The 17,213-nt window shown below is 35.8% G+C and overlaps 1 pseudogene; it reads right to left on the bottom strand.

Annotated features, from left to right (window-relative positions):
• Window positions 1-3,722: 3,722 nt before the first annotated feature.
• LOC120274663 lies at window positions 3,723-4,427 on the bottom strand (annotated as a pseudogene).
• Between the last annotated feature and the right edge of the window lie 12,786 nt (window positions 4,428-17,213).

Here is a 17,213-nt window from a genome sequence, read left to right as displayed (position 1 = left end):
GCATTACAACAATAAGGTCAAATCTAGCATAACTCCATAAAACTCTTAACATAAACCATGTATATTTTAAAAAACCCTCAATATCATCCTCCAAGTTTTCAAGAGAATCATTAGTAGATGGAGAAATACAGACTCTCTTCGGTATTAGAGAGTGCTCATCGGCATGTGTTTGTGACTCTCCTATTGGTGCTCAAGGGGCATGTGGCATACGAGCAACAATAGGCATGATAGAAAGGTCAATATCTTGCCCACGAAATGTGGCAAGCAACGATGATCCAAATAACTCGTGACGAGCCAACTTAACTTGTAACCGATCGTCATCCTCAACACGAGAACTAGCATGATCTGCCTCCAATTCCTTAACTCTGTCATGGAGTTGTTCAGTTGATTCAGAAAATCCCAAGCGTGGCTTGTAATTGGTTGAAGACATCTGCCTAATAATATTACCCTTTCTAACCACTCTGTTACGACTCCCGATGGTTATCTCATCCCATAATTCATCTTGGTTAATAGAATTCTCAACTACCTCTTAACTTCACTTATCTACGATTGCTTTGTCAAATTCCTCCTGCATCCATTAAAAAATAAACAATCTTATGGACATGTGATTAGATTTCCATGGTAAAATATATAATTTTATAAAAAAACTACATTACAAAGACTTAAAATCCATAAAAATTTAAGGAACAAACTTATTTTCAAACAAATAATAAAACACATGCTTAAATACAAATATTATCTAATTTGGAGGATATGACATTCAACTTACAAAAAATTAAATGTTAAGTGCAAAAACACAGCCAAAGAGGAACAAAGTCCTACAACATGCTTAAACACATGCTTATTTCAATGAATCATTTCTATTCAATATGGAACAAAGTCCTAGAACATCATATATGCACAATTGGGTATGCAAAAACACAGCTAGAGAGGAAGAGAAATTGGTAAAGCCAAGAAGAATATTACAAAGCTAAAAAAATATAAGGTTAATAGAATTATCATATCTCAACATCAATAAAATAGTAATAAATAATAGTTTATCCCAAGCATGTTTAGTAATCTTAACCTGATAAACTCATAAATTCATTACAACTCATCCACCAAGAAACATAAAATCACAAAAATGAGGTCATTGAGTCAATCTTAACCTGATTAACTCAATGACCTCACAAATCAAGAATTATTTAACTTGAAACAATCACAATATTTAAAAAAAAATTCAATAACAAGTTCATAAAAGAGAAGTTGATGTTGTACTATTCACAAGCTAAAAACAAGAGAGATTAAGGTACGTGAATAGATTTATTGATGAACTAATTAAATGGTCTAATATATATAAACTAATTAAATAGTTGATGTTGGATGCTCAAAACATTGCTAATGATATTATGTCATTGCTCAAAACATTGCTAATGATACAATATATACTCCTTCTATTCTGAAATACATGTTGTTGAAGGTTTTTACACAAGAATTAAAGACAACATTAAATTTTTTAAGAGTTAGAATAAAAATGAATCAAATTACTAAACTAAGGATTTGTTGTAAATATATCTTTTTTGGGACCATGAATGACTCCTCATTTACTCCTAATTGGAAAAATATCAAATTACTAAAATTGGAAAAACTATTATTTAACTTGATGAATGAATTGTAATGAATTAATGAGTTAATTGGGATTAAGATTGACTCATATGTCCTCACATATCATGAATTATTTAACTTGTAACAATCATTGAGTTAATCCAAGAAACACAATGACCTCAGATATCATGAATTATTTAACTTGAAACAATCACAATATTAAAAAAAATCCAATAACAAGTTCAAAATAGAGAAGTTCAAATAAATCCCTCATGTTCAACATAGATGTATATGCACACAAATGACCCTAGTTTTGAGGCAAATATTCCAATAAAATCATATATTTCAATGCTTTTAATTAAATTCTAAAAAAGAAAAAAATAAAAAACAACAATCCCTAACATTCACATGAAACCTAAACCCCTAACTTTAATCTCAAATGCATTTACTTTGAGAAAGTTATCTCATACTTAAAACAATTTGTGTGGCACAACCAACCTCGAGTGTGCCATCCTTCTTTTTGTGCATGCATATAAAACATTCTTTCAGTGTCGGCTCTCTACCTAATTCCTCTACCTAGAGAAAAACATATTAAAGAAAAGTTAAAAGTTAGGGTAAATTATAAACAACAATGTTAATGGTATTTATATGGATTAGGGGCATTACTAGTCTAAGGCGGTACACAACAGTACTGAAAAATGCACCACGATAAATAACAGTGTAGGAGCTTCAAATTTATGCTGTATTTTGTTTGTTCTTTTCACTTATTCTCTTTGTGGGATCGAAAATATACGCCCTGGCATCATGTCGGTGAAAAGACACCAGGCGATATATCGAATCACAAATAGTTTTTATTTTTATTTTTATTTTTTTGTATTTTTGTAGGTTCTTCCATTCCTAATAGAGGCAAGCCTTCATTATTAATTACCCTAGACTGAAGTCTTAGGAACCTCCGATTAAGGGCTCAAGTACAAGTAAAAGAGAAGAAAATGTGCGAATTATAAATTTTGCTATTTATTATATATATATAAATTCACTACAACATATAACTTTTTATATGTATATATATATATCTACATATATATAACTTTATATATATATTATATCAATGCTGCTGCCTGTGCCTAGTCGCCACGTTGCATGCCTCGTTGCCGTCTTAGGATATGTATCTTGTTGCCGCCTTGTAATTTGCATATTTGCTAGAAAAAAAATTTTGTCACTGCCTCGAGATGAGCATTTTTCTGTTGCTTTTTGGATGCGTATTTTTATTGTTGATGTGGGATATGTGTTTTTGTCATTAACTCTACATAAGAGTGTTCATTTAGCCTTCATTAATTCATCGGTGACATTCTTCGCAGTGTAGACCTTCAACATTAGAGCGGAAGCACCACCCTCGGGTATTATATGTAATTTTGTTAAACAATACCAGACCTTTGATATACTTAATAGCCATGCATAATCAGAGAATTGTGCATATTCATCCTACAAAAGCTCATTTGGCGTCATTTCCAATATGTTAATTACTATATATATATATATATATTTTAATATGAGGTGTTCCATTTTTTTTATTTTTTATATATTTTTTTTATACATCATTATTGCCTCAGCAATAATTGATTACACCATGTAAACTTGTATACTATATAACTCCCCGGAGACACACACACACATATATATATATATATATTCTCTTGCCAAATTTTTCAATTGAATGTCACATGTGGCACAAACCAATATTGTGAGTTTATTAAAAAGTAATAATATTACAGACTTTTGAATATCTTCACTGGGTCGGCCCTATGTCGACAAGCTTGGATGCTACCCAAAGTAGGCCCTCCATTTTTATACCTCTCACTACTTTTTCCGACTTTTTGCATGTCGGACTTGTCATCCCATGGTCTTACATCCAATAATACTGACGACTTCACAAAATTTGTTTTATAATTTTTTATTATTATTGTTTTTTTATTATTTTTATTTTTATTTTTTGTTCAAACATCAACTGTTACACTTATTTTAGTAGTTATCGTTTATGCTTACATAATATCATAACAAACAAAGTTTCCCGACAACGAAAACCCGGGACTTTCATTTAGTTAGTAGTTCCACATTCTTACGCATATTAACAAGACCATTCAAAAAGCAGAATCCACATGTTCTTCTGCGATCCGATTCAAATGAAAGGTGCCTTCTAAGTTTTTTTGTGCACTTCAACCTTGAATTTCTCCTCCTTGCTCCCTCTCTTAAGCTTAAAACAGACATATCTAACTTGGCGGAATCTTCAATCACCCTCTGCCTTAGCATGAAGGATGTCCGGAAGTTCATAGGGGACAATGGAGTTGGATCTACGCTAGATGGTTGTGACAGAGCATGATTTGCTTTTGCATCCTTGACCACAGGGATCATGTGCGGGCACATTTCGCCATCCAAGTTCATGTCCATCTCGCTTGACACCAAGGTCATAAGCGATAAGTGAGGGCGAGTCTCCGACGATGCTTAAATTCTCGAAGCTCCTTAAAGTTCGAGCCATGGCTTGACCCGGACCTTGGCCTCATAGAGCTTCTTAGTTCCGAGCATCAATTGCCTCCACAATCAAGTGATGCGAGTGCACCGCCACTACACCGCTCTTTGGCCTTCACAACCCTTGCAAACTCTAGTAGTTTATTCTCCTTCTTGTTGTGCTCTTCCACAGCGAACCGAGCGAGATAATTTATCCTGATCAAGTGATGCAGATTCTGTCTAGATCATGATCTCTCCACGCGAGCAATAGCGAGCATCGCAGACAATGACTCGACAGCTTGCAGCGAGCTTGGAAAGGAACCATTACGAGTCCTCGGCATAGTCCTCCAAGAGCATGAGAATGGTTCCACGAACTGAGATCTTCAACGTTATTTTTATTTCTTAGTCTTTTTCGAGCGAGTGAAGCCAATGAGATGAGAACTGAAGCGGGTGAAGCACGCGGGGCCAGAGAATTTGTTTGCATACATGGACCTTCTTCTCTTTTCGTGCGAGGCCAATTGTTGCCTAGGCAAACTTGGCTCGGACCTTCATGGGATCATTCTTGAGGACCTTCGTGGAGGTGAAGCGAATGCGATCAATCGATGTTCTTGAGACCCTAACAATACGAGTCCGAGTATTTTTCAGCCTCCTCCCATCTTGTAGTGAGATAGCGGCGGCGGCAACAACAGCGGTAACAACATAAATCAGCGACAACCCTCATGCGATGGCAGTGACAGCGATAATAGCAAGCGTTGATGGTTTCAGCGACGCATGACGAATGGCGGCAATGCAATGGGCAGCGATTAACGAGCAGCGTCGGCAAGCAGAGCATCCACAAGCAACGTCGACGGAGCGGCTAATAACGACAACAATGATTCTTTCCATATAGATATATATATAGGTTTGGGGAAGAGAAAAGCGTGAACACCTTCTTCTTCTCTCTCGCTTGTTCTTTCTCCTTCTTCACCGATTCCGTCTCTCCGGTTCGTTCCTCTTTTTCGCTCTCTCTGTTCCTTCGTCTTCAATCTTCGATTTTTCTCTCTTGGTCTTCTCCTTCGATCTTCCTCTTACGTCTTCTCTCGATTTTCGCTCGTTCTTTCCTTGCGCTCTCGTCCCACCGTCCCTCCTTCTCGTTCGTTCTTTGGCGAATCCCTTTTTAAAGACTTTTCGTATGGCGGTTCCACAGTCATGCTAATCGTGAAGCGACTACGATCGTTACGAAGAGTCGTGGAGTGGTTGCCGTTTTTTTATTTTATTTTTATTTTATTTTTTTAATTATGGGACGTGGTTGCATGAACATGAAGACCATGACAAAGCACTCTTTATTTATTTATTTATTTCATATAAATATATATATATTATGATTATATTTAATTACGGATGATCGTGGGGACGACCACACCTGCCCCGTTCCCCCTTTTATTATTTTTATTATTATTATTATTATTATTATTATTATTATTATTATTATTATTATTATTATTATTATTCGTATTTTATTTTGTTTTAATTTATTATATTTATATACTATGATTTTAATTTATATTTATGTATTTATTTTAGCTTCCTCTGATTTATATATATATATATATATGTATATATTTTATAAGATTTTTTTTTATCTGATTTGGATTTTTTTTTATTTATTTACTTATTTATTATCTTTATCAATATTATATATATATTATTATTTTATTATTATATTTATTTATATTTTATTAATATTTATTATTATTTGTATTATTTATTTTTATTATTATTATCGTTAATTTATATATATATATATATTTAAATTTTTTTTATTTATATTATCTACGTATCATTATTATTATAATTAGTATTTATGATTATTATTATTATTATATCTTATTATTTATATATTTTTTTATCTGACTTAATCTATTAATTATTATTATTATTTATTTATTTATTTAGTTTATTATTATTTTTTTATCTGATATATATATATTTTTTTATCTGATTTGAATCGAATTGTTTTATTGTTATTATTATTTTTTTATTTAATTTATTTTTATTTTTATTATTATGTTTTATCTAATTGTATTATTATTATTTGATTTGATTTGATTATATTTAATTAATACAGATTTTATCTGATTTCATTTATTTTTATTTTATTTGATTTTTATTTTGATTTGACTTATTATTATTTATTTATTTATTTATTATTATTATTATTTGATTGATTTATTATTATTATTATTATTTTTAATTATTATATTTAATTATTTTTATTTTTTATTTATTATTATTATTATTATTATTTTACTTGGTGATTTGCGTTCATGGTTGATCTTAGGGATTGAGATTGCCTCGAGATTTGTGCCCTCGTATGATCTTGGGATTTGAATATTTTTGGATCGCCTCGAGATCGGTGGTCTTGCCGGTCTTGAGACTTGTGTATTTTGGATATTTTGGATCGCCTCGAGATCGGGTGCTCGGTGATCTTGAGATTTGAGTATTTTAGGCGCCTCGAGATCGATGCTCTTCGGGTCTTGAGACTTGTGATTTTGGATATTTTGGATATTTTAGATCGCCTCCAGATCGGTACTCTCAGCTGATCCTTAGATTTGAGTATTTTAGACCGTTTTGAGATCGATTCTATCGGGTCAGATTTGTGTATTTTTGAATATTTTGGATTGCCTCGAGATCGGTGCTCTCGGTGATCCCGAGGTTTGAGTATTTTTAGACCATCTTGAGATCGATCTTGGTGGTCCCGAGATTTTTAATATTTTTAGACCGTCTTGAGATCGGTGCTCTCAACGGTCCCGAGATTTTGCTTTAAGGCGCCCTGAGATCGTGCTCTAGGCTAGTCTTGAGATTTGTGTATTTTTGGATATTTTTGGATTGCTCGAGATCGGTGCTCTCGGTGATCTTGAGGTTTGAGTATTTTTAGACCGCCTTGAGATTGGTACTCTTGGTGGTCCCGAGATTTTTAATATTTTAGACTGTCTTGAGATCGGTGCTCTCGACTGGCCTTGAGATTTGAATATTTTTAATATTTTGGATCACCTCGAGATCGGTGCTCTCGGCTAATCCTGGGATTTGTGCATTTTAGACTGCCTTGAGATCTGTGATCTCGGCTAGTCTTGAGATTTGAATATTTTGAATATTTTGTTTAAATTAGGAAATACCTTTAATTTATTTATTATTTATTTTTATATTTTTTATAAACAAATGCCCCCTTCGTACTTCTCTCACGAAGAAATTTTAGTGAGATTGAGTGAGAGAAGTAGGAACTTCAAAAACTTTTTTTATATGTCATGGCCCGAACATGTGTTTTTATTCATGAAAATGAAACTTTAAGATAACATGGCATTTCATTATAGACAAAAGTACATAAAGTTAATGTTTGCCTCAGGAAGTACGCACAATCGTACATGACCGGTCTACCTTTTTTTTTAAGGGACCAGACGTTCCGTTATAGACAAGCATTCTAAATTATATATAGTACTTCTTTTAGAAAAGCGACCATTAAATAGGTGGCATGGGTCTTTCTCCTTTGTCATCAATGAGTTGGTATGCACCCTCCTTCGTGAGACGATCTCCACGACATATGGACCTTCCCAATTTGCTTTTGAATTTTGCCCCCGACCCGCTTGTTGGTGATGATAGGTCTCCGAGGACAAGAACCATTTCTCCTTTTGTAAATGTACGAAATCTGGCCAGCTTATTATATGCTTGAGACATTTTTGCTTTGTAAACTTCAAGATTTTGCTGTACTTCTATCCTTTTTTCATCAAGAGAGTCTAACTCATCTAGGCGAAAGTCGAACATTATCTTCATTTGATATTTCATTACGCAACGCCATCCTTAATGAGGGTATTTGAATTTTCGAGGTAGGGGCTGCCTTGGGTTCCCAAATACTAAAAGAGTATGGTGTGCATCTTGTGTTGGGGTCCCTATATGTGGTACGATAGGCCCATAGCATCTCGGGGAAGTCTTTCATGCCAATCCTTTTTTATTTTTTGGACACGACCTTCTTTAGCAATTTTTGAGAGAGTTTTTGTTAAATGCTTTTGCCAACCCATTTGCTCTCGCATTATAGATGGAGGTATACCTCCAGTCTATTTTGTGATGTTGTGCAAATCTCCCAATTTTTAAAGCTTTTTGAAAGCGGGGCCATTATCCGAGATAATTCTTCTTGGAGTTCCAAATCGTATAGGATATTTTTCTCCGAAGAATTTTTATGATGTCTTTCGGTCTTTACTTCTCTTAAAGGAATAGCCTCGCCCATCCGGAGAAATAGTCCATTTGCAGCCCAATATGAATCGATGCCCGGATGATGATGGAGGCTCGATAGGGACCAATCACATCTGTTCCCCCATATCTCGAAGGCCATGAAGAAATTGTGGGATGTAAGGGATTCGGATGTTGATGAATAAAATCCCCATGAATTTGACATAGATGGCATTTTTTGGCATATTCAATGCAATCTCGACCATGGTTGGCAATAATATCCCTATGCGCTTAATCTTAAGTCGCATCTTGGGTCCGGACTGATGTGCACCACATATCCCGAGTGTACATCATGCATGACTTCTTTTTGCTTCTTCATATGAAAGACATCGCAGGGAGTAGGCGATCATATGATCTGCGATACAACGTTTCATTAATGAGGGATAAATCTTAGAGCTCTTCGCTTTTATTTGAAGGCTTTTCTGATTTGTCCCCTGGCAATTTATCATATTTCAAATATTCCATGAATGGTTGTCTCCAATCTTCCTCTGGTATCTCGAGGGTGAAGGCTTCCATCTTTTCTTCAATATTTTCTTCTTCGACATCACTTAGAATTGTACTTATGGGTCTTCTATTTCTTATAGTGATTTGAACTTCATCATGATCTGGATTTGCAAGCTCTTTCGCTATTCTTGCCAAAGAATCAGCTTCTCCATTTTCTGATCTTGAAACCCTGCTCAACTGCACTTGGGGAATTTTCTTCATTAACATTTTGACCTTCTTATAGTATTTAAGAAGTTCAGCTTTGTATACTTTGTATTCTCCTTCGACTTGTTTGATGATGAGTTGTGAGTCTCCAAATATATGGATACATTGAATTTCCATTTTGATTGCCAATTCCAAACCAGCTATGAGAGCTTCATATTCCGCTTCATTGTTTGTGCATGACTCTGTAAGGGAAAGTGCATATCTGAGGATTCCTCCTTCTGGTGTGACAAACACAAGTCCTATCCCGGCTTTAATTTGTGGAAGCTCATACCTCAGTGCCGGCTTTATGGACGATACCCCATCAAAGTACAGTCACCATTCTACTTCTTCTACAGTAAGCGTCTCTTCATCAGGGAGATCATAATTAAGGGATGAATCATCAGGGAGAGGATGCGCCGCCAAAAAATCTGCTAGTGCTTGCCCCTTAATAGCTTTTTGTGGAGTGTATGTTATATCAAACTCCATTAAGATCAGTGCCCATTTTGCAAGTCTTCCTGTGAGTAATGGCCTTGTCATAAGATATTTGAGAGGATCAATTTTGGATATGAGGATAATTTTTGTGTGCCGACAAGTAGTGCCTCAATTTCTTCACTACAAACACCAAGGCTAAACAATGCTTCTCAATGGGTGTATATTTACTCTCGGCTCCTATCAACATTCTGACGAGGTAATATAATGCATTTTTCCTTGCCATCTTCATTGTTTTGAGCTAGCATGGCTCCCAATGATCCTTCTAAGGCAGCAGGTATATAGGATTAGTGGTTTTCCCCGAAAATTGGGGCCAGCTAATCTTGGTGGATTCAACAAATATTGCTTTTATATCTTCAAAAAGCTTTCGACATTCGAATCCCACTTAAAAGGTGTATTTTTTTCTTGACCCGAGCTTTAGAAAAAAAGGTTTGCATCTTCTTGATAAGTTGGAAATGAATCTCCTGATATATGCCAAACGCCCTTGAAAAGAATGCAATTGCTTCAATGTTTGTGGAGACGGCATTTCCATGATTGCCTTGATCTTAGAAGGATCTATCTCTATCCCTTGATGTCTCACAATAAAACCCAAAAATTTTCCTGATAGGACTCCAAAGGCGCATTTCATTGGGTTCATTTTCAATTTATATTCTCTGAGGCGCATGAAAACGGTCCTCAGATCATCAAGATGTTTGTCTTTTGAATTTGTTTTCACAACCAGATCATCTACATAGCATTCAACGACTTTATGAATCAAATCATTGAATATTCTGGTAGCTCTTTGATATGTTGCCCCCGCATTTTTCAAGCCAAATGGCATTACCCTGTAACAATATATGCCCATAGGTGTTCGAAAAGCAGTATGTTTCTCATCATCTGGGTGCATCTTGATTTGATTATACCCTGAGTATCCATCCATAAAGGAGAACATCTCATACCCAGAGGTGTTATCAATCATGATCTCCATGACTGGTAAAGGAAAATCATCTTTGGGACATGCTTTGTTCAAATCTCTGAAATCAACACATATCCTTATCTGGCCATTCTTTTTCTTCACAGGTACTATCTTGGCAACCCAATCGGGTATTTTTCTTCCACGATAAAATTTGCTTCTATCAACTTTTTTTGTTTCTTCTATCACTTTTCTCTTCTAAATAAAATTTCATCTTTCTTGGGGGCCTGCTTGGTGGAGTAACATTGGGATCAATAGCTAATCTGTGAACAGACTACTTCATTCTCCAACCACGGCATCTCATTATAATTCGAGCAAAAGCAGATCAATATATTCTTTCAAAAGAGCTTTGAAGGATTCTTTTTGTTCTTCGTCACTTGTGCACTTAAGAAAAGTTGGTCTTGGGTCTTCATCACTTCCCAAGTTGATTTCGATTAACTCATCAATTGTTGCTTGACCACCATCCTCTAATTCGGTGGTGCACTTTTCATCTTAACATCTTCTTCTTCCGTAGACTCCATCATGTAACACGCAGATATGCGGAAGGTTCATAATAACCTACCCCTCTCTTGTCAGGATGGGAATGGTTCCATAATTGATGAAAATTTTGATATGATTTCTTTGACCAGTTTATTTTGCCTCCAAACTCTTCAACTATCCTCCTGAGTTTTTTAGGATATTGGCTTGGAAAGTTTATAGGTTGGATTTCACTATCCTCTTCTTGTTCAATGTGTATAATGTCATCATTTGAAATTTTTGTTATTTTTTAACTCTGTAGAAGAGATGTCTCTTCCATCCTTATTTCGACGAGCACATAGAATGTCTTCAATTGCTCAACTTTGTCAAACTTCAAATCATCTAGGGATTCTAGAGGCCATCCGGAACCCTTGTGATATGCAATGTAGCTTTTCTTGGGTGGACCCTACTGGTTTGACTTGTATCATTTTTCATCTCCTAAAGATTCGATATCACTGCCATAGTGAGGCAATCTTGATTCTTTCTTTTTGGATATTAACATAGCATTAGATGGTTTTGCCAAAGTCTTTTTCCATCAAGTTCAATGTTTGCCCCCTTTGGCGATACCAAGGTAGTATTTGGCATCCTCATAATGTATTTCATGGACACCAAAAGGTTTAATTTCACCATCAATTCTGTGTTCTTCTCCATCCACCATATATTTCATGCATTGATGAAGGGTTGAAAAGGACCATCCGGTTTTCATGGATCCATGGCCTACCCAACAAAGCTTTGTATGAGGCATCGAGCATCAATTACATGGAACTTCACATCGGATATGATCTTTTCCAAACTTGAGCGGGAGAGTGATAGATCCCAATGCTTTTCGACTATCTTTGATTAAAGCCTTGAATAATGATCCTTTACGGAGATAAATAACATATTTCCGAGCTAATGGCCGAAGAGTATTGAGGGTCATTAGGTTTAAGGAAGACCCTAGATCAACAAGAATTCGATTGATCTTTATGCCGTCACAAGACCCTATCACATACAATGGTCTATTATGCTCTGCGAGTCCCAAGTAGTAAGTCTTCATCGGTGAATGATCATTTGAAAGTGTATGTGTTGCATACATAGCTTCACGTCATATTAATTTGACAAAATAAGCCTGATATTCCTCAGGGTTTTGTAAAGCATGTATTAAAGATTCCCTGACTTATGTTGACATCATCAGTGCATCATACATGCTAAGTAAAGCCGGGACTTTCTTTAGGTGTGCCAGGATATTATAATCTGGTTTCTTCAATGGTTTCTTTGGTAAGACATTTTCCTCCTCTATCATTTTCTCTTTGTTTTTATCATTGGAGGTAGAAGCTTGTCTTGATTGGAGTAACTTGCCAGTTCTAAGTTGCATTTGATGTATATGGCAGGATACTTCATCCTCTTCACCTGGAAAATTCAACTCATCGTCAAAACCTTCCAGACATGTTATGGCACAACAAACACCTCTCACTTCAAATTAATCATCAGTTAACTTCAAAATTCCCAGGGACACCTTCTTTTGTAGCCATTCTTGAAAATTGCGACAATCTTCAATAGTGTGTCCCACAAGTTGGTGATATGGACAATAAAGAAGGAATTTCTTTAGCAGGCATCACTTTTCTCAAGATTTTATATTTTGGTGTCATTGGAGTATAGTATGGATTCTTTGGTTTTTCTGAGTGGTGTGGCTCTGAGAGTTTGGCATTTGCCTTCTTTACTCTTTCTCTGAATGCCATCTTCTTTTTACGCTTCTTGCTAATATAAGGCCGACCATGGCAATCATACGAGTTCTTCTGACTCAGAAAAACTATCTCCATCATCATTTTGGTTATATATGGGGTATTCACCTCCGAAATAGCCCCTGCAAGTTTGCACTTGCATCGTTTCATCATTATCTTCATCTAATTCCTCAAGTAGCTCTTTCACTTCCCTCGGGGAAATACTCTTTAAGAGTGATCAACACCCTTTCCTACATTCATATTCTTCAAGTGATTGAATATATTGTTCTATGATGGATTTCTTGTGTTTTTGAGTGCTCGAGTTTTTGCTTTTTCTTCTTATTTTTCTTCTCGGTTTGCTTTCTTTGGAAGTCCCTCGGGGAGGTTTCTCGACATTTCTCCACTTGATCCACAGGCTCGATCAACTTTGTCGAGTATTTTCTTCGAATTTTTGGATATGAATACCTCCCACAATTCTTACGGAGCAGAAGAGGTTTTACCATCAAATACGAGACGGGGAGCATTATTTTTATTACCCACCACTGTGATTTCCCCTTGGGATGATTCCTCATAGTCAGGGGGTAGTCACATAGCGGACATGTTCGTGAGGTTGTTCCCAAGAGAACACTCTTGGAGGTGTGATCTTCCCTTCTTGATATTGGCGCTCAAGCCAATATTTAAAAAGCTATAGCGATCTTCAATTGTATGCCCCAAAACTACGTGATATGGACAATAATTAGGATGATCTTTTTTTGCTCTGTTCTTTTGGTCTTTTGCACTCAGGCAGTTGTAGACCTCCATTCACGGCATCTTTAAAAATTTTTAGCACTTTATCTCTTCGAAAAGAGTACTTTTTGTTCATTCTCTATTTCAAAGTAGGAATGGGTCTTGGTTCGATTCGGGGAGCACCCTAAAAGTTGAGTGGTTTAGCTTGTTCTGGTTTATATGATTCTATAGTGCTTTTTCCTTTATCAACATTGAAGGTTGTAGTAATGTTCTTGACACCTTCTGCTTTTTTAGGTTCATCATTTCTGGAAGTTTGGAAATTAGACAACACCCTTGGGCTAGTCCTTTCTAATTTCTTGGCTTGTGAGATTAACTCTTGAAATGTTGTGATGCCAGATGCACTTAAGAAAGGTGTCATCCAACTATCAATGTTCCCGAGTAACAATCCAACTTCTTGAGGTTGGTCCAGAGGTTGTTCACATTTGATACTCAGGTTTCTCCATTTCATAATATAATCAACTACTTTCTCATCTTTGTTTTGGCGAGTGGCCGCAAGATCAGCTATTGTAATCTTATCACTAACACCTCCAAACCCGCATTTTCGAAACGCATCTTTCAGGTTGTTGCCAATTTTTGAATCGAGTCGGGGTTACAAACTTGCATACCACTCAAATGCAACTCCTGTGAGACTGGCAGAAAATTGTCTGAGGAGAAGTGATGGTTTTGCACTTGTGTCTCCACAGTCTTTGTACAAAAGTGGGCCAAGTGTTGATCAGGATTACCAATTCCATTGAATTGTTTGAATTTAGGCACATTTTATCCTTTGGGATAGGGTACTAAATCATGATAGCCGGGATAAGGTTTGTCACTATCAACTCTTATCTCGCTATTTTTGGCATGTTTGAGTTCAGTAGCCACCATCTGTTGTATCTCCTCCCGAGTCATTACAACAGAATGTTCTTGGATTGGGATACTTGTTGTTCCTTCTGGCTCCACTGCTTAAGCAGTCTCTTTTGGTTGAGGGACTACATTATTTTGCCTGTGTACCTGTTCGGGGCCATTTGCCATCAAGGCTGCCATCTGCTTTTGCATCTGAAACATTGTATCCATTAACACCATCATATTTTCATTCATCTTCTTGTATTCAACTTCCCTATTTTCCATTTCTTGGAATTTGTTCATAATGTTGTCTGGTCTAAAACCAAAAAGCTGGTTCATCTTCATCATCTTCATTTTGGAGGAGTCGCCCTCTTGTAATCTTTTGGTGTATCATGTGGAATATGGCTTGAACCTTCCTCTCTAACCATACTTTGAGAATTTGGTGCCCGTCTCACGTGATCTTGTGGTGGTCGGGTTGTTCTCGATTCATTGTTGGATTTCCTCGAGCTTGGTAATCATTCGGACAGTGTGTATTTCAATATCACCATCGGACATATATTCATCTTTACTCCTCTTCTTTCGGTCAAACTTTGAGTGAGAAATCGAAGCTTGACCCTGTGAAGCTGAGGTTGTGAAACTTGATCATTTTGTAAAGCGATTCGATCAAAAACAGTTTTACGTGCCTTCAGCACTAACTGCTTCTTCTTTTGATAAAATTCCCTTGGCTTCAATTTTGTCGATTGCAATTTCTTTGATTACGCATATATCTTATAGAGATTTTTGCGAAGGAAGTTTTATAAGATTTTTGGGGGTCTACCGCCTTTCTGTCATATGGTACGTGCGTGACTCTGCGGTGGTTGCATTTTTCTTCACCATATTAAGTGGTCCAAATGAGTTTTTGAAGGAACCCATTCAATTATCCTTCTGGTTTTGGAATGTCACAAAATTTAATTCGTGATTTGGGGTTTTCACTCTCTTGTGTGTCAGCCTTGAAAACACACTTTTCCTTGGCTTAGCTTCTTCAGATTGGAAAATCCACTTTCCTTCCCTTTAGCGATGTGAGTGAAAGTGGGTTCGTCATCCTCATCATCTGCAAAAACTATCTTTTTTGGACATGATAGCCTCTGAAAGACAGAGCTTTTGGGCTTCTCATCAGTAGTATTCTTCTCAAATGCAGGAATAATGACATTTGGGCGACAACCCCTGGATGGCAAACGTGGGACCGTCAGGTTTTCCTCCGGATATGAAGTTTTTTTCACGAACTGTACAAATTCAGAGATTGTGTCGAACCTCATCTCAGCTCCAGCAGCTCCAGTATTGAAAACACAATTGGGTAGTTGGACTTCTGATCCTTCTCCGAGGAAAATAGTGAGCTTCGGGCTTCCGAGTTCAATTGAACTCTTAAACGCCATTTCACTGCAATAAAAATATCAATAATATTAACTTTCTTACATATGAGCTATAAAAATCAATGCCTTCACTTGTACTTGAGCCTCAAAGATGGGAGGAGGAATTAAAAGGAGTCCCCACTGGGCGTGCCAGAATTTGTGGGATCGAAAATATACGCCCTGGCATCATGTCGGTGAAAAGACACCAGGCGATATATCAAATCACAAATAGTTTTTATTTTTTATTTTATTTTTGTATTTTTGTAGGTTCTTCCATTCCTAATAGAGGCAAGCCTCCATTATTAATTACCCTAGACTGAAGTCTTAGGAACCTCCGATTAAGGGCTCAAGTACAAGTAAAAGAGAAGAAAATGTGCGAATTATAAAATTTGCTATTTATTATATATATATATATATATTCACTACAACATATAACTTTTTATATGTATATATATACATATATATAACTTTATATATATATATATATATATATTATATCAATGTTGCTGCCTGTGCCTAGTCGCCACGTTGCATGCCTTGTTGCCGTCTTAGGATATGTATCTTGTTGCCGCCTTGTAATTTGCATATTTGCTAGAAAAAAAATTTTTCCACTGCCTCGAGATGAGCATTTTTACATTGCTTTTTTTGGATGCGTATTTTTATTGTTCTTTGTGGGATATGTGTTTTTGTCATTAACTCTACATAAGAGTGTTCATTTAGCCTTCATTAATTCATCGGTGACATTCTTCGCGATGTAGACCGTCAACATTAGGCGGAAGCACCACCTCGGGTATTATATGTAATTTTGTTAAACAATACCGAGCCTTGACATACTTAATAGCCATGCATAATCGAGAATTGTGCATATTCATCCCTACAAAAGCTCATTTAGGCGTCATTTCCAATATGTTAATTACTATATATATATATATATATATAATAATATGAGGTATTCCATTTTTATTTTTATATATTTTTAATACATCATTATTGCCTCAACAATAATTGATTACACCATGTAAACTTGTATACTATATAACTCCACGGAGACACATATATATATATATATATATATATATATATTCTCTTACAAATTTTTTCAATTGAATGTCACATGTGGCACAAACCAATATTGTGAGTTTATTAAAAAGCAATAATATCACGACTTTTGAATATCTTCACTGGTGGCCCTATGTCGACAAAGCTTGGATGCTACCCAAAGTAGGCCCTCCATTTTTATACCTCTCACTACTTTTTCCAGACTTTTTGCATGTCGGACTTGTCATCCCATGGTCTTACATCCAATAATACTTGCGACTTCACAAAAATTTTTATTTTATATTTTTATTATTATTATTATTATTTTTATTATTTTTATTTTTTTATTTTTTTGTTCAAACATCAAGCTCGTTACATTTATTTTTAGTAGTTATCGTTTATGCTTACATAATATCATAACAAACAAAGTTTCGACAACGTAAACCCGGGACTTTCATTTAGTTAGTTGTTCCACATTCTTACGCATATTAA

The sequence above is a fragment of the Dioscorea cayenensis genome, chromosome 13 (genome assembly GCF_009730915.1).
Source record: "Dioscorea cayenensis subsp. rotundata cultivar TDr96_F1 chromosome 13, TDr96_F1_v2_PseudoChromosome.rev07_lg8_w22 25.fasta, whole genome shotgun sequence".
Lineage (NCBI taxonomy): Eukaryota > Viridiplantae > Streptophyta > Magnoliopsida > Dioscoreales > Dioscoreaceae > Dioscorea > Dioscorea cayenensis.
Note: the sequence above shows the minus strand (reverse complement) of the source record. Positions and strands in the feature narration are given on the sequence as shown.